Source organism: Marmota flaviventris, chromosome 16 (assembly GCF_047511675.1).
Source record: "Marmota flaviventris isolate mMarFla1 chromosome 16, mMarFla1.hap1, whole genome shotgun sequence".
NCBI classification, from domain to species: domain Eukaryota; kingdom Metazoa; phylum Chordata; class Mammalia; order Rodentia; family Sciuridae; genus Marmota; species Marmota flaviventris.
The window spans coordinates 69876573-69890751 of record NC_092513.1 but is presented as its reverse complement, the minus strand read 5'-3'; the positions used below and the strand labels follow the sequence as shown (position 1 = coordinate 69890751).

Genomic DNA, 14179 nt, shown 5'->3' with positions numbered 1-14179 from the left:
TGACGGACGGGGCAAGGGCTACTGCTGCGCTCATCAGGCAGGCCTCCGCCTTGGAGACACACTAGAATGACCTTAAAAGCTTTTAAAACTTAAAAAGCTCTGCTGCCTAAGTTTCACCCAAGATCAATTTAACCAGTCTGGGGGGCAGGGCTCAAGTACTTCTACCTTTTTTTTTTGGTACCAGGGATTGAACTCAGGGGTGCTCACCCACTGACCCACATCTCCAGCCCTACTTTGCATTTATTTAGAGACAGGGTCTGAGTTGCTTAGCACCTCACTTTTGCTGAGGCTGACTTTGAACTCACAATCTCCTGCCTTAGCCTCCCAAGCCTTTGGGATTGCAGATATGTGCCACCGCGCCCAGCAAGTACTCCCTGGTAATTCTAAAGCACAGGTAGGGCCGCAATCCTAGCGCTTGGGAGGCTGGATGAGGATCACTGTCATAAGGAGGCTCTGCCATAAGGCAACTCCCAGAGTAGCTACTCAATGCTGTGCCTGTAGTAGAGGCCCACAATCCCAGCGCTTGGGAGGCTGGATGTGGATCACTGTCATAAGGAGGCTCTGCCATAATGCATTGAGTAGCTACTCAATGCTGTGCCTGCTGGGACTACAAAGCTCTGTGTGCATCATCTCTCTGAGGGCTGCTGGGACAAGCTCCTTCTTGGATTCTTTGAATCTAGTGGCACCTACTGATACTGGTTCTTTTCACCTCTACTGTCATCATGTTCTTGAAATGGTCTCTGTCACATCCTTCCCTCTAAGACAGAGGCTCTCAATTTGACTGTATGTTGGAATCCTTGGGACCTTATCAGTGTCTGGGCTGTGCCCCCCATCAAGTAAATCATTACCTCTAGGGAGAGGAAACAAGCATCAGGTTGCTAAAAAGCAGAAGATTGAAAATCAATACTCAAGGGGTTGCAGTGTCTAGCAGGACCACCACAGCTAGCAGACTGGGCTCCAACTATTGAGCACGGTTCTGAGCTTCCTGAGTCCTTCTAATGAGGAACATCCTTCCTCAAGAACTTAAGGTCCATTGGCAGAGACAGTCAGAAAACCAACCAGTTAGAGCTATATAACAGAAATATTTAAAATCTTCCACAGGGCACTGAGGAGGGAACAGTCAACAGCCTGTGGAGCTGGGGAAGGCACCTGAGAAGAAAGCATACCAGAATGAGGTCGGAGGGCCTGCTCATCCCAGAGTGAAGGGCAAAGGCTTTCTTCGAAACATCTACTTGCTCTTTAAAACATTCTCATTTATGGGCTGGGTGTGGTAGCGCATGCCTATAATCCTAGCAGCTCCGAAGGGTGACCGCGAGTTTAAAGCCAGCCTTGGCAAAAGCGAGGTGCTAAGCAACTCAGTGAGACCTGTCTCTAAATAAAATATAAAAAGGGGGGCTGGGGTTATGGCTCAGCGGTAGAGTGCTCGCCTAGCACATGCGAGTCTCTGGGATCAATCCTCAGCACCACATAAAAATAAATAAAATAAAGGCATTGTGTCCAACCAACTATAACTAAAATATATTTTAAAAAATATAAAAAGGGCTGGGATGTGGCTCAGTGGTCGAGTGCCCCTGGGTATACATATACATATACACATACACACACATATATATAAATATTCTTATTTATGGACACACTGACAATAAGGCATTACACTGACAATAAGGCATTTAAATGAAATGATACACACACGAATCTATCCATCCTGATTAAACACTAAGGCTCCCTGTGGCTGGAGGTAACAGGCCTGGGACACTAACTGCCCCATCCCTCTTGGCCTCCTAAGAATGGAGGGCCTCTGGATCTCAGCATACCTGTCACCTGTGTGCATGACAACAGCATGCCAAGGCACACCTGGAGGAGGTGCCAAGTAAGGATTCACTGGGCTGCTAGTAAGGAAAAGAACTCAAACTGGCTTGAATAACAAGGGGTCTCATTGTCCCATACTGCCGCAGTCTGGCTGGGCACAATCAGGAGCCACTTGTCAAAAGAAACTAACTTTATTTTTAGAACCACACACGCCAAACAAAACAGCCTCTCAGGAAAAACCCTCAGAGCCTCAACTGCCACCACCGGCTTTCCACAAGCCTCTCTCTCCCACACAAGCTTCTCCCCACCTCCCACAATCCTCCTGCTCTTGAGGCCGATTGGCTGGGTCATGTGGGCGGAGCCAAAAAAGTCCCCCAATGAGCAGCTCCTTGGTCTGAAAGGGCAGGGAAACAGACCAATGAGCATCACCGCAGAGGAGCCAATCAGCTAGATGTTGCTGGGGCCGCTGTGAGCCAATCATCAGCCGGCAGCTGGAAGTTTGCTGGGGCCCCTTCGGCTGTGGCTCTCAACACCATACGACAAAAAGTGCATGACTGAATGGCCCGCGTGCAGACTGTCAAGGCCTGCCTCTGCTTCTCTGCCATCTTTTTGGCTGTGCCTGTCCTGGGTATTGGCCTCCTCTTTAGGGTGGTGGCAAGATGGCCGCACACCGCTAGATACCATGTCCAAATGTGATAAGGTCAAAAGAGGAAGAGAGCTGTCCTTCCTTGTGTGTCTTATTTCTCTTGGTGACAAAAGCTGCCCCTGAAGCCTAAACAAAGTTTCTCCTCATAGTCCTTCAGCCAGAGTCTTGTCAAGTATCCTCACCAAGCCAAATTCCTGATACAGGGAAATGGGACACCATGATCAGCTTAGACGAAGCAGGAAGACCTCGGGGAGATATGGACAGGATGCATCTTCTCTGAGACACACAGGAACTCTTCAAGCAAGGGGGAAAGTGGGACTGCCGTTGGGCAGGCCACCAGGAGGGGCTGCTAGACAGCACAGTGAGGAAGGAGGGCACACATCCTGAGTCAGGTGGTGGGCTCCAATCCCCTTATCACTTACTAAGTGGGTGTGTGAGCTTCAGTTTTCTTCTGACCAAAACAAGGATAGTAAATAAGAGTTCCCAACTCAGAGGATCGCTGGAAAGATTAAATCAGGATTACATGTATAGTTCTTAGAAGAGACTCTTGCTCAATACACATTAGTGGTCATCTCTGGCATAGGTTATAACAGCTAGCAAGGCCACGTATGTGGCGCACACCTGTAATCCCAGTAGGTTGGGAGACTGAGGCAGGAGGATCACAAGTTCAAAGTCAGCCTCAACAATTTAGCAAGGCCCAAAGCAACTTAGTAAGACTCTGTCTCCACACACACACACACAAAAAGGATATGGCTAAGTGCCTCTGGGTTCAATCCCTGGTACCAAAAGTAATAATAATAACAAAACAACTATCAAATAATAGACCTGTGGACGAGAGGATCTCTCAGATTAGCACTGTACTCAGGCATTCGGTAAGTTTATTTGCCTTTCTGCATATTAATAACTTAATTGAAAGTCCACGGCTTCTTATTGCTAGCAAAAAGATGTTACTATAGGTAACATTCTGCAATTAGAAATACTTTCAAGGTATTGAAGACATTACTGCAAAAAAAAAATAATAATAAAAAACTTACTGGGTAGCGGGTAGAGCTCAATGATAGAGAACTTGCTTAGCATGCATGAGGCACTGGGTTCCTTCCCCAGTACAACAACATCAACAAAAAATTTACTGCGCAAAAAGATAACATTTTACAATTGGAAATACTTAAAAAAAAATCTCTTACCCCTGGAAACTAAAAGAGAAGAAAGATAATCATTATTATCTACAGTGAACACTTGCTGAGCTGTTAATGTGTGCTGGAACTGCTATAAATACCTTACTTGCATTATCTCACTGAATCCTAAAACTAAGCTGTGGAGTCACATTTATCAGCAATACACTTAAAACTAAACTCAAATAAGACATGGGTTTGTTGTTTAAACTGTAGAGTTTTCCACAATCTAGTGTTAAATGAAAACCAGAGCTACTCAAGTCTTAGTTCTAAGCCAGGTTTTCTCCCCTTCCTACCCCTTCACCCACCCCTATTTTAGTGCCTCTGAACTCAGGGTAGATCCTACAACCCTGCTCACATTTGAGTACTCCCTCAGGGTGCGGTCACCTTGGGTGGCCACTCACAGGAGCCAGGAATGGCATCCCTTCCAGCCATCTTGGGGTCAGGTTCCATGCTCTCCTCGCTGACCAAGTCCATGCTGAGGAGGCGCTACTGTTATGGAGGGCCTTCACATGGGAACACGGGGACCACATGCATTATTATGCTTCCTCTGGTGGCTGGGAGTCAAGGAATTCTCATTTTAAACTGTAGGTCTTCTGTGGGATAGTTTGGGCCTGAATGTTGGAGACTAAATGAGATGTCCCCAATCCTGTAGTTGGTTTGTAGTCAAGATTTATCACTTTGCTTCATTCCAAGGACCAAGTAATAAACTGGAAGTTCAGAGATGCCACTTCAATCCTGGTGTACAGCACTGATTTGCTGAGTGCTGTGGGCAGTGACTGAAACACCCTGGGCTCTCCTTCATCTGTTAAAAGTCATCACTGTCCCCGCAGAAGGCCTATGGATATTAAAAGTAACTAATGAGATTGTTTCGGTCCCAACAGCTCATGCTTTCTCCCACCCGTATCTGTTTCCTCCTTTACCACACACGAAGGCCCCGATCTCCCACCCCGTTAATGACTCAGCTTATTAAGGAAATCAGCTACTTGCCTGGCAGCTACCATGGTTCTGCTTCATTACTTCTTGAATTAATTTCATTTTCCTCAATCTTCTGTAAGAATATATTCAGTTTCAAGAAAGGTAGATGTTAAAACTCAGCAGCAGAAGCCAAGTTCACATGATCCGTGGCAAAGCCTCTCACTCTCCTGCCCCACAAACCACATCGGTTCCTCCCACTCACTCTGTCAGTGGCTCCCCTGTGACCACAAAGTGAGACCCCAACTCCCAACTCTCCACCATCAGCCACCCACAGCTGCAGCCCCAGGTTCCATCTCTGCTCCTCCCACCGTGAGCACCAGGCACAGCCAGCTCTTCTGCATCTGCCATGATATCTGCTCTGCACTGTCTGAGGACTGGGATCGTAAATGTGAGGATACGGGGAGTTCCTGGATCTGAAGGGAAAAGGCCTCGGGCCTGAGGACAACAGCCTGGCCCCTTTCTGGAAAACGGGATGGGCTATAGCAGATACAGAGCTTGGTGGTTCCTGCCAGCCTGGGGTATGGGGTGTGTGTGAAGGAGAGGGAGAGGGAAGGGAAAAGTACAGGGAGGGGACAGGAAGAAAGAAGAGCGAGAAGGAGGCAGAGGCAGCAGGACGCAGTAAATGGACCTGCCTGACTCTTCCACTACCAAGTTCACCAACCTCCCTGTGCCCACTCCATGGATGCTCTCCTGACAGTGGCCCCCAGTCCTCTCTTCCACTTCACCCAGACCGTTCTCATCACAGACAAAGGTGCTGATACTCTGCGCCCTGAGACAGCCCCATCTGACTCCACACCTTCTCCAGCAATCTCCCTACAGCCTGCTGTCTCTAGGGCAGGATTCCTTGCAGGAGCTTCCTATACCTGGTATCTTAATGCTCTTACCCACATTCTCTCCTAACCCACTGCAATGACACCTTCTCTCTCATTATTCTATCACAATGGCTCTTTTCCAGGGCACCAGCGACCTCCACTCAAACAAAACCGTCTTCCAGCCTCGGTCCTCATATATTCCACCCAGCAGCTGGCGTACACTGCCACTGTACACTCCTCACTCTTCTTATTGTCTCTCACTTCTTCCACAATATGCTCCTCCAGTACCAAGACTTTAAATAATATCTGTATCCTAAAGACCAAACCCTGGCCCCCGTTTATATCCCTAGTTCTGGGCTTCCTCTTGAAGTCCACTTACATTTCCACTTGGATATTCCAAACAAATTTAAAACCAACCTTGATTTTCTCCTTTGAACTTATTCTTTCCCTGGCATCCCCATCTCAACAAAATGGCACCAACATTTTGTTCAGCTCCAAAACTTGAACTTGTTCTTAATTCTTCGTTCTCTCAAATCTGACCTATAATCCATTCCAAAATCTCAACAGTCCTACCTTCAACATATCCCAAATCTGTATCCCAATCTGAACACTTGTTCACCATTCACTGCTGTGTACCCACCCCAAGCTACCTGGGGCCTCTTTACCACTCCATACACCTCATTCTCCCCTGACCTACCTTCTTTCTCTTCCCCCAAGTCAAGAGTCCATCCCACTTGATTATTCAAGGTATGATTCCAGTCATGCCCCTCCATGCACAAAGCATGCAAATGGCTCCCACAAACTGCTCCACATAAAAAGCCCTGCATGACCTGCTCCCATCTCACCTCTCTGGCTCATTCAGCACCAGCGCCTGTCTGTCTGGCAGCTGTTCTACCTGCTGAGTCATTGCTGGCGTGGGCTCTGCTGCCCTGGCCCTCCTTCCCGGCTTCACCTATCCTGGACCGCTGCATTTGCTCACAGCACCTTCACCTTGCAGCAATCATGGATTGCTTATGGCCTCCTCCAATGAACTTAAACTCCATACTGGGATGGACTCTGTCTGTTCCAAGCATCGGAATAGTATGTGGCATGTTGTAGGTGATGCCAGATTAAATGAATTAAATTCTTGCACCTGTTTATTTTTCCCCTGAAATGGACACTTTTCTGTTTCTACATAACTCCCTGACTGCCTCCGGGACCTTCTGCCCTGGCCTCCTGGGCAGTACCCCCATCCCACTGGAACTCCACTCACAGGAGCAGCCCCCATCTGGCCTGTTCCAGCCTCATGGCAGTTGAGACCTAAGCAGATTCATCTGATCCTCACAGTCATGAGTTCTTCCAGGCACAGACTGTGGATCTGTCTTGCATCCCCAGTGACAACAGATTCTGGCACGCAGTGGCATTAAATACATATCTGTTGGCCAGGTATGGTGGCACACATCTGTAATCCCAGCAAATCAGAAGGCTGAGCAGGAGAATCACAAGTTTGAGGCCAGTCCCAGCAACTCGGCAAGACCCTGTCAAGAAAGGGTTGGGGATATGGCTCAGCGGTTAAGTGTCCTAGGCTCAATCCCTGGTATATTAAAAAAAAAAAAAATTAAGTAAAAAAAAAAAAAAATACACACACACACACACCTGTGTGTTTAAGTAATATACCAGGTATGACTGAGCAACTCCATGAAAGAAAAAAATAGAAAAGACATGGCTAAAGGAAGTGGTGACTTTTTCTAGCTTTATCCAGGCACTGTTTCTGTAGCATAGATCTTACTAACAAAAAGACAGCAGTAACTGACTAAAACAACACTGGACACATGCTTACGTGTTCACCCGTAAGAACACGAGAAGGTATATTTGAAGGAAAATGAAAGACAGGTGCAACTACCACAGCTTGGATTATGAGAGAAAAACCAAGGAAATAATGTAATTTCTTCCTCTCTGAAAATTAATGGGGTGTCCAAGAGCCACAATCATTCTAGTAAAGTTAGATAAGAAGGAAAGACTTTTAGTTATATTTAGCTTTGTCTGTAATACCCATTTTTAAAACGTGGTTTCAAGGGCTCACGGCTGTCCTCTCTGATACCCAACCCACCCAGGACACTAAAGAAGCCAAAGTGGTGATGACAGACTAGCCTTCCAGCCTCTGATCAAGCCCGTAGGTGCCAGACCCTGTGACCCATCAACCTGAGCTTCATGAGAACCTGGGTATGAAAAGGTTAATAATGTCAACACAGAGAAGCACCCTGGGTGGAGGCTGGAAGTCAGTCACCTCACGGGGTCAATAAAGACTGGCCGCAGAGGAGGACATTCCTGAAATGGGCTTTCCAGGGTGAGCAGGAGCTGGCCAAGTTGTGGGGAGTGGGGTAGAGACACAGGAAGGGCAGCCTAAGCAAAGGGAACAAGATGAAAGAAGGTGCCAAGGCCCGAAAATCCCCGGGATCGGAGAGCTGGACTGGGGGAAGATGGTGTCTCTGCTAGTGAAGCATAGCAGGCGCTGGGAGGCAGAGTGGGAAGGGCCTGGGCACCCTGCTGACCCGAGAAGACAATTCTGGTGGCTTTCAGGCAGGCCAATCAGATCTGCAGGGAGAAGGGTGATCCTGCCAGGAGTGCATGAGGTCAAGGGCCGGGACAGGGCCTCCGATCAGGAGGCACCTGAGAAGGGCAAGGAGAGGCTCAGTTCAGGGAGACGCGGCTGGTGACTGGCTGGTGAAGCAAAGGAGAGGGGACGGTGAGTTTGGGCTCACCTAAGTCACTGAAAGAAGAAGGGCAGTGCCACTCATCCAGAGAGGGGAGACAGGCTGCACGGTGTCCGCTTCCTGGAGTCCGGGCCTGGGCCTGAGAAGAGCAGCATGAGTGCCCTGGCACCTGACCTCATGGAGAACCCAGGGCTTCGGGCAGGGCACAGCCTCCCTGAACTGTGATGCAAAGGCCACACTGAATAAAGCAGAGGTGACCCCGACTGCTAATAGGAACCGTGGGGTGCACTTGGCACCCCACACCCCACAGCCTCCAAATAAAACACGTTTACTGGCACTTGAATGAGTTTTGGGGGACAGCTTGGGTATTTCTGAAGACTTTGGCATTTTCTTATTGTTTATGTTTGTTTCTTCTTGACTATTACTTCCATGTCAGATCAATGTTCGGATTCTAACTTGAAAAGATTTTTAGATTTATTCAGTTTTGGTAAATAAAATAGTATGTTTTGATCTTTTAAACTACCACTACCACAATCAATTCCAACAAGCCTTTGGTGGCTCATTATAAAACAGACTACAGGCAAAAATGAAGAGTACCTGCAGCACTCGGGAAGATGAATGTCCCCAGGGGCTCATCTGTTAAGGTTCTGATCCCCAGGGTAGAGCTCTTGGGAGGTGCAGGAATGCTGAGGGGTGGGACCTTGTGGGAGGTCTTTAGGTCATTGGCATTGTGCCCTCAAACAGACTATGGGACTCAAGGGGCCTGGGCTCCCCACCCACCTCTCTTTTGCGTTTTAGGCCACAAGATGAACAACTCTGCTTCATCATGTGCTTCTGCCACAATGTGTTGCCTCACCAGAGGCCCAAAGCAAAGGGATCAATTGTACATGGAACCTCCAAAACAGTGAGTCCAAAGAAACCTTTTCTCTTAATAAGTTGATTACCTCAGGTGTTTCATTGTAGGGATGTAAATCTGATTTAACATAGTACCTAAAGTCGAAAAGTCTACTTTGCTCTCTTTTCCAAATGAACATGACTCTAGAACTTTGCCATGGAGCAATATATGAAGCCTCTGAAAAGTACACAGTAGGAGGTCATAGAGGAAAGATCAGAGTGCAAAAACCACTGAACCAGTGGGGAAATTCCCCTTTCTCCTCCAGTATCCCTGGTACTGGATTCCTCGCAGCCTGAAATCCAAGGCTAGGCAGCAGGGCATGGATAGGAAGCTCCAGGAGAAGTTCTCTAATATGAAGGTGGTGTGGGGGGGTGGGGACCAGAAGGGGAGGAAGAGCACCTACAGCTCAGAGAGAATGTAGGAGAAATTCTCCATGCCCTCGTCCCATTCTCGTTTGCTCATGCCCTAGCCCCAGTCAGTCCTGAGTGGCCACGATGACAAGCAGTGGAAGTTGTGGAAGTTAGGAGGGAGAAGCCCTTCTAACACTCGGGGGAGCTGTGGTCTAGGAGGCTGGGGCAAACACCCATGGCTTCTCCTTCTGTGTCAACACCCCTCCTGCTTAGTCCTGACGTGGGTGGGCCCTGTTGCGGGCAGGGTGCCTTAGGAATTAAAGCCTCAGGTTTCCTGCCACAAGACCTGGAGGCTCAGGACACCAGAAGACACCCAAGAGGGAAGGAAGGCCCAGAGCCCCATAAAGATGCTTTTAGGTTCCCAAGTTCATCCTCAAGCAGAGAAGGAAGAGATCAAAGCACAACCAGTTCTAAAGCCTTTGGAAACGGCACTAAAGGACAAACCGCCACCACATCCCAGATTGGCAGCTGGGTGGGACACATGTGACACAGAACCAAACAGCACTGCAAGGACTTTAAGAAGAACAGACATTGAAATCATAGAAGAAGGCCAGTCAAAATTTGCAGCCTAAACCAAATGCCATCAATTACTGCTTAAAAAAAATTATCCATAGATTTAAACAAGACCCCAAGTCTCTTAACATATTTAAAATTTCCAAAATGCAACATAAAATTACAAAGCACATGAAGAATCATAAAAATCTCAACTCATATGAGAAAAGACAACAGATGACAATGTAGAGATGATGGATATTGAAATTACCTGACGAACATTTTAAAGTAGTTACTGTAAAAATGCTCAAAGAAGCAGGGTCAACTCTCTTGAAATAAGTAAAAAGATGGAAAATCTCAGCAAAGAAATAGAAAAAATAAAGCAGAACCAAATAAAAACTTTAAGAATAAAATAACTAAATTAGCTGAGCATGGTGGCATATATTTCTCAACAACTCAGGAGGTTGAGGCAGGAGGAGTATATCAAGTTTGAGTATAATATGAGCATTATATTATAATATAATGTGAGTGAGATGTCTCAAAAAAATAAATAAATAAAACAGGCCCAAAACAAATGAACAAAAACCCTAAGATGACAGGATTTTAAAAAGAAACACCACCTCATTGGGTAGACTTGGTAAAAAACAGGAGTGAGTTAGAGAACTTGAAGACTTAGCAGAAGAATCCACTCTGAATAAGAGAAGGGAAGAAGAAAAAGAAAAAAAAAATGCTGAAATTCTTGGGAACCTGTGAAGCAAAACTGAAAGGTTACTGGAGTCTCAGAGAGAAAGAGAAAAGAAAGGCTACCGTGCAGAAAAAACATGGAAGATATAATGGCTGAAAATACCACAAATTTGGCAAAAGACATAAACCTACAGATCCAAGATGAGCAAAGTTCATATAGGAAATATTGAAAGAATTCAACTCCAAGACAAGTCATAACCAAATGGAAAACTAAAGACAAAGAAAAAATTCCTGAAAACATCCAGAGAAATTCTTGTATTACTCATAAAAGAACTGTTTTCAATGATGAATTACTCATCAAAAACCTTAGAGTCCAGAAGGATGTAACACAGTATTTTAAAAGAAAGAAAAAAACTATTTACCAGGAATTATATGAAAACATCCTTTAAAGAATGAAGGTAAAATAAAGACACTCATCAGGGAGGGTAAATTAAAATTTTTATTTTATTTTATTTTTTTATTTAGTAGATGTGCTCTAAGAGAATCCCTACGGGAAGTTATTTAAACACAAGAAAATGAAACTGGAAGGAAACTGAAATGTCAGGAATAAAAGAAGAGGAATAGAAATGGTGTAAGTATAATAAACTTTTTTTTTTTTTTTTTTTTTTTTTTTTTTGGTGTGTGTGTGCGTGTGTTTGTGGTGCTGGGAATGGAATCCAGGGGTGTTCTGCCACTGAGCTGCATCCCCAGTCCTTTCTATTTCATTTTGAGAGAGTCTCGCTAAGTTCCCAAGGCTGGCCTCAAACTTGGGATCCTGCTGCCTCAGCATCCCAAATTGCTGGGGCTGCTGGTGTACATCATCAGGTCCAGCTTCTTATTCTGTTCTTTAAAATATTCTTGACAAGCAAAAGCAAAGCTAGCAGGTCTGATGAGATTCTCAATCTTTATAGATAGAATACATAAGACAACTGCAAGACAAGGGCAAAGGCGGGTGGGAAAGGGGCCCGTGGGTAGATGATCCACTCAACAGCAGAACAGACATTCTCCAAGACGCAACATATCTGGAGTCATAAAAACACTAAATTTAAAAAAAAAGAAATCACAAAAATATATCCTTTGACAATAATTGAGTTAACTAGAAATCAATAACAGAGAGATAAGAGAGTTTCCAAACCTTGGAAATCAAGCAACACACATCTAAATAATATAGAGACTTAAAAAAAAATCTCAAGGTAAAACAGCAAATAGTAAAATGAGCAGAAATAGAAACATAATCCGTGGGACACAGCGAAAGCAGTGGTGCAGGGACATCCACACCATCAGTGAAGGGAAGGAAGGGAGGTCCAAGATCAATAAAATCACCTGTTGTAAGAAGCTAGAAAAGGGAAAGCAAAATAAATCCAAAGCAAGCTGAGGAAGGAAATAACAAAAATAAGAGCAGAAATCATTCAATTATAAACAGAAAAACAACAAAGAAAAATCAATGAAACCAAAAAGTTGATTCTTTGATAAACTTCTAGCCAGCTGAACAAAGAAAAGAAACGAATTACCAACATCAGAGATGAAATTGTAACTATAGACCCTAAAGACATTAAAAAAGATAATACGGGAATACAATGAACAACGCTACACCATAAGTTCAATGACTTAAATGAAAGAAAACAGCTACAGAAAAACTGCAAACTCTCCCAAGATGACACAGACAGCCCCAACAGTCGGTTTGCAACAATTAAATGTGCAGCTAAAAACCTTCTGAGAAGAAAATCCAGACCCAGGTTTCACTAATGAATTCCATCTAGTGTCAATCTACAGAAGGCAGAAGAGAGGAACACTTCCCACCTTGCCTTATCACACCAGAATCACCCTCATGTCAAGAGCAGACAGGACGGTAAGAAAAGAAGGCTGCTAGCCAAAGCCACCAGGAGCACAGATGCAAAGGTCCCCAACAAAATGAGAGCAAATGGAGCACAGAGGCCGAACAGACCACAACAAACTGTGTCTCACCCTGGCACCAAAGGGCTATTTTCAATATCTGAAAATCAACCGGTATAAGCCACTGTACTGACAATCTAAAGAAGAAAAAATCCACAGGATCATACCAATTAGTACAGAAAAAGCATTTGGCAAAATTCAAACCTAAGATGGCTTCACCACGATGAAACTCGTCAGTAAATTGGAATAGAAGGGAGTGTCTTCAACCTGGAAAGGGCACTCACAAAACCTACAGCTGACAACCTACTTAACAGGGAGAGGTCCGGAAGGAGACGAGGGCTCGCTGGACACCCCAGAACCCCCAGAGCTGCAGCAAGGCAAGAGGAAGAAAGGAGAGTCAGACCTATTAGAAAGGAGAAGTTAAAGGACAGCCATTGTGAAAAATGGCACAGAAGTTCCTCAAAAAACTAGAAACAGAACTGCCACAGGATCCAGCAACCCCACTACTGGGTACACAGCCAGAGGAAATGAACTCCGCCATCAAAGAGCAACCTGCGCTTCTGGGTTTACTGCAGCACTACTCACAAAGGCAAGACGAGGAGCCAACGGAGGTGGGCCTGACTGATGAACATGTGAAGAAGCTGTGGCCGCTCCACGCCTGTAATCCCAGCTACTAGGACGCTGAGGCAGAGGAGCACAAGCTGAAGGCCAGCCTCAGGGACTCAGGGAGACCTTATTCAAAGTAAAACAGAAAGAGCCTGTATACCACTCAGCAGTAGAGCATGTGGGAGGTGCTTGGTAAGATCCCTAGGACCACAGGGTGGGGGGTGGGGGTTAGTATGGCATATATACCCAATGGAATAGTATTTGGCCATAAGAATGAAATCCTACCCTATGGATAGGCTTGGAGGACAGTATTTTCAGTAAAATAAGCCAGGCTAAAAATGTTGATCTCATAGAAGTAGAGAGTAGCACTGTGTTTACCAGAGGTTTCAAAGAATAGGAAAGTGTGGGATATAAAAATGGTTTGGATAGTGAGTACAACACTATACAGGTAGGAGGATTAAGTTCTACATTTCTGTGGCACTCTAGAGTGACTACAGAAAAAATAATGATAATAATAATTTGTTGTATATTTCAAAATAGTTAAGAGAGGAGATAGATTTGCTAACACAAAGAACTGAGGTGATAGATTTGCTAACTACCCTGATTTGATCACTACATACTGTTTCAGAATGCCACTGTACGCAATAAATATGTTCAATTATGTTTCAAGAAAAAAAGGAAGATATATAACTTCCCTATTTGATGACTCCTAGGACCAGAAAAATGAGAAACAAATAATAAGATATAGGCCACAACTGTTATGAAAAGGGATATGAAGATTCCTCAGAAAACTTGGAATGGAACCACCATTTGACCTATCCTATTTCTCAGTTTATACCCAAGGGACTTAAAATTAGCATACTATAGTGACATAGCCACAATGTTTATAGTAGCTCAATTCACAATAGCTAAACTATGAAACTAATGTAGGTATCCTTCAACAGATGAATGGATAAAGAAAATGTGGTACATATACACAATGGAATATTACACAGCCTTAAAGAATGAAATGGTAGCATTTGCCAGTAAATGGGTGGAGGTGGAGAATAT

General features: G+C 45.0%; 1 protein-coding gene across 10 annotated transcripts in view; it reads right to left on the bottom strand.

Moving 5' to 3' along the window:
• Aopep (aminopeptidase O (putative)) overlaps positions 1-14179 on the bottom strand; it is a 306012-nt gene that overhangs the window by 197095 nt on the left and 94738 nt on the right. The window lies entirely within an intron of this gene.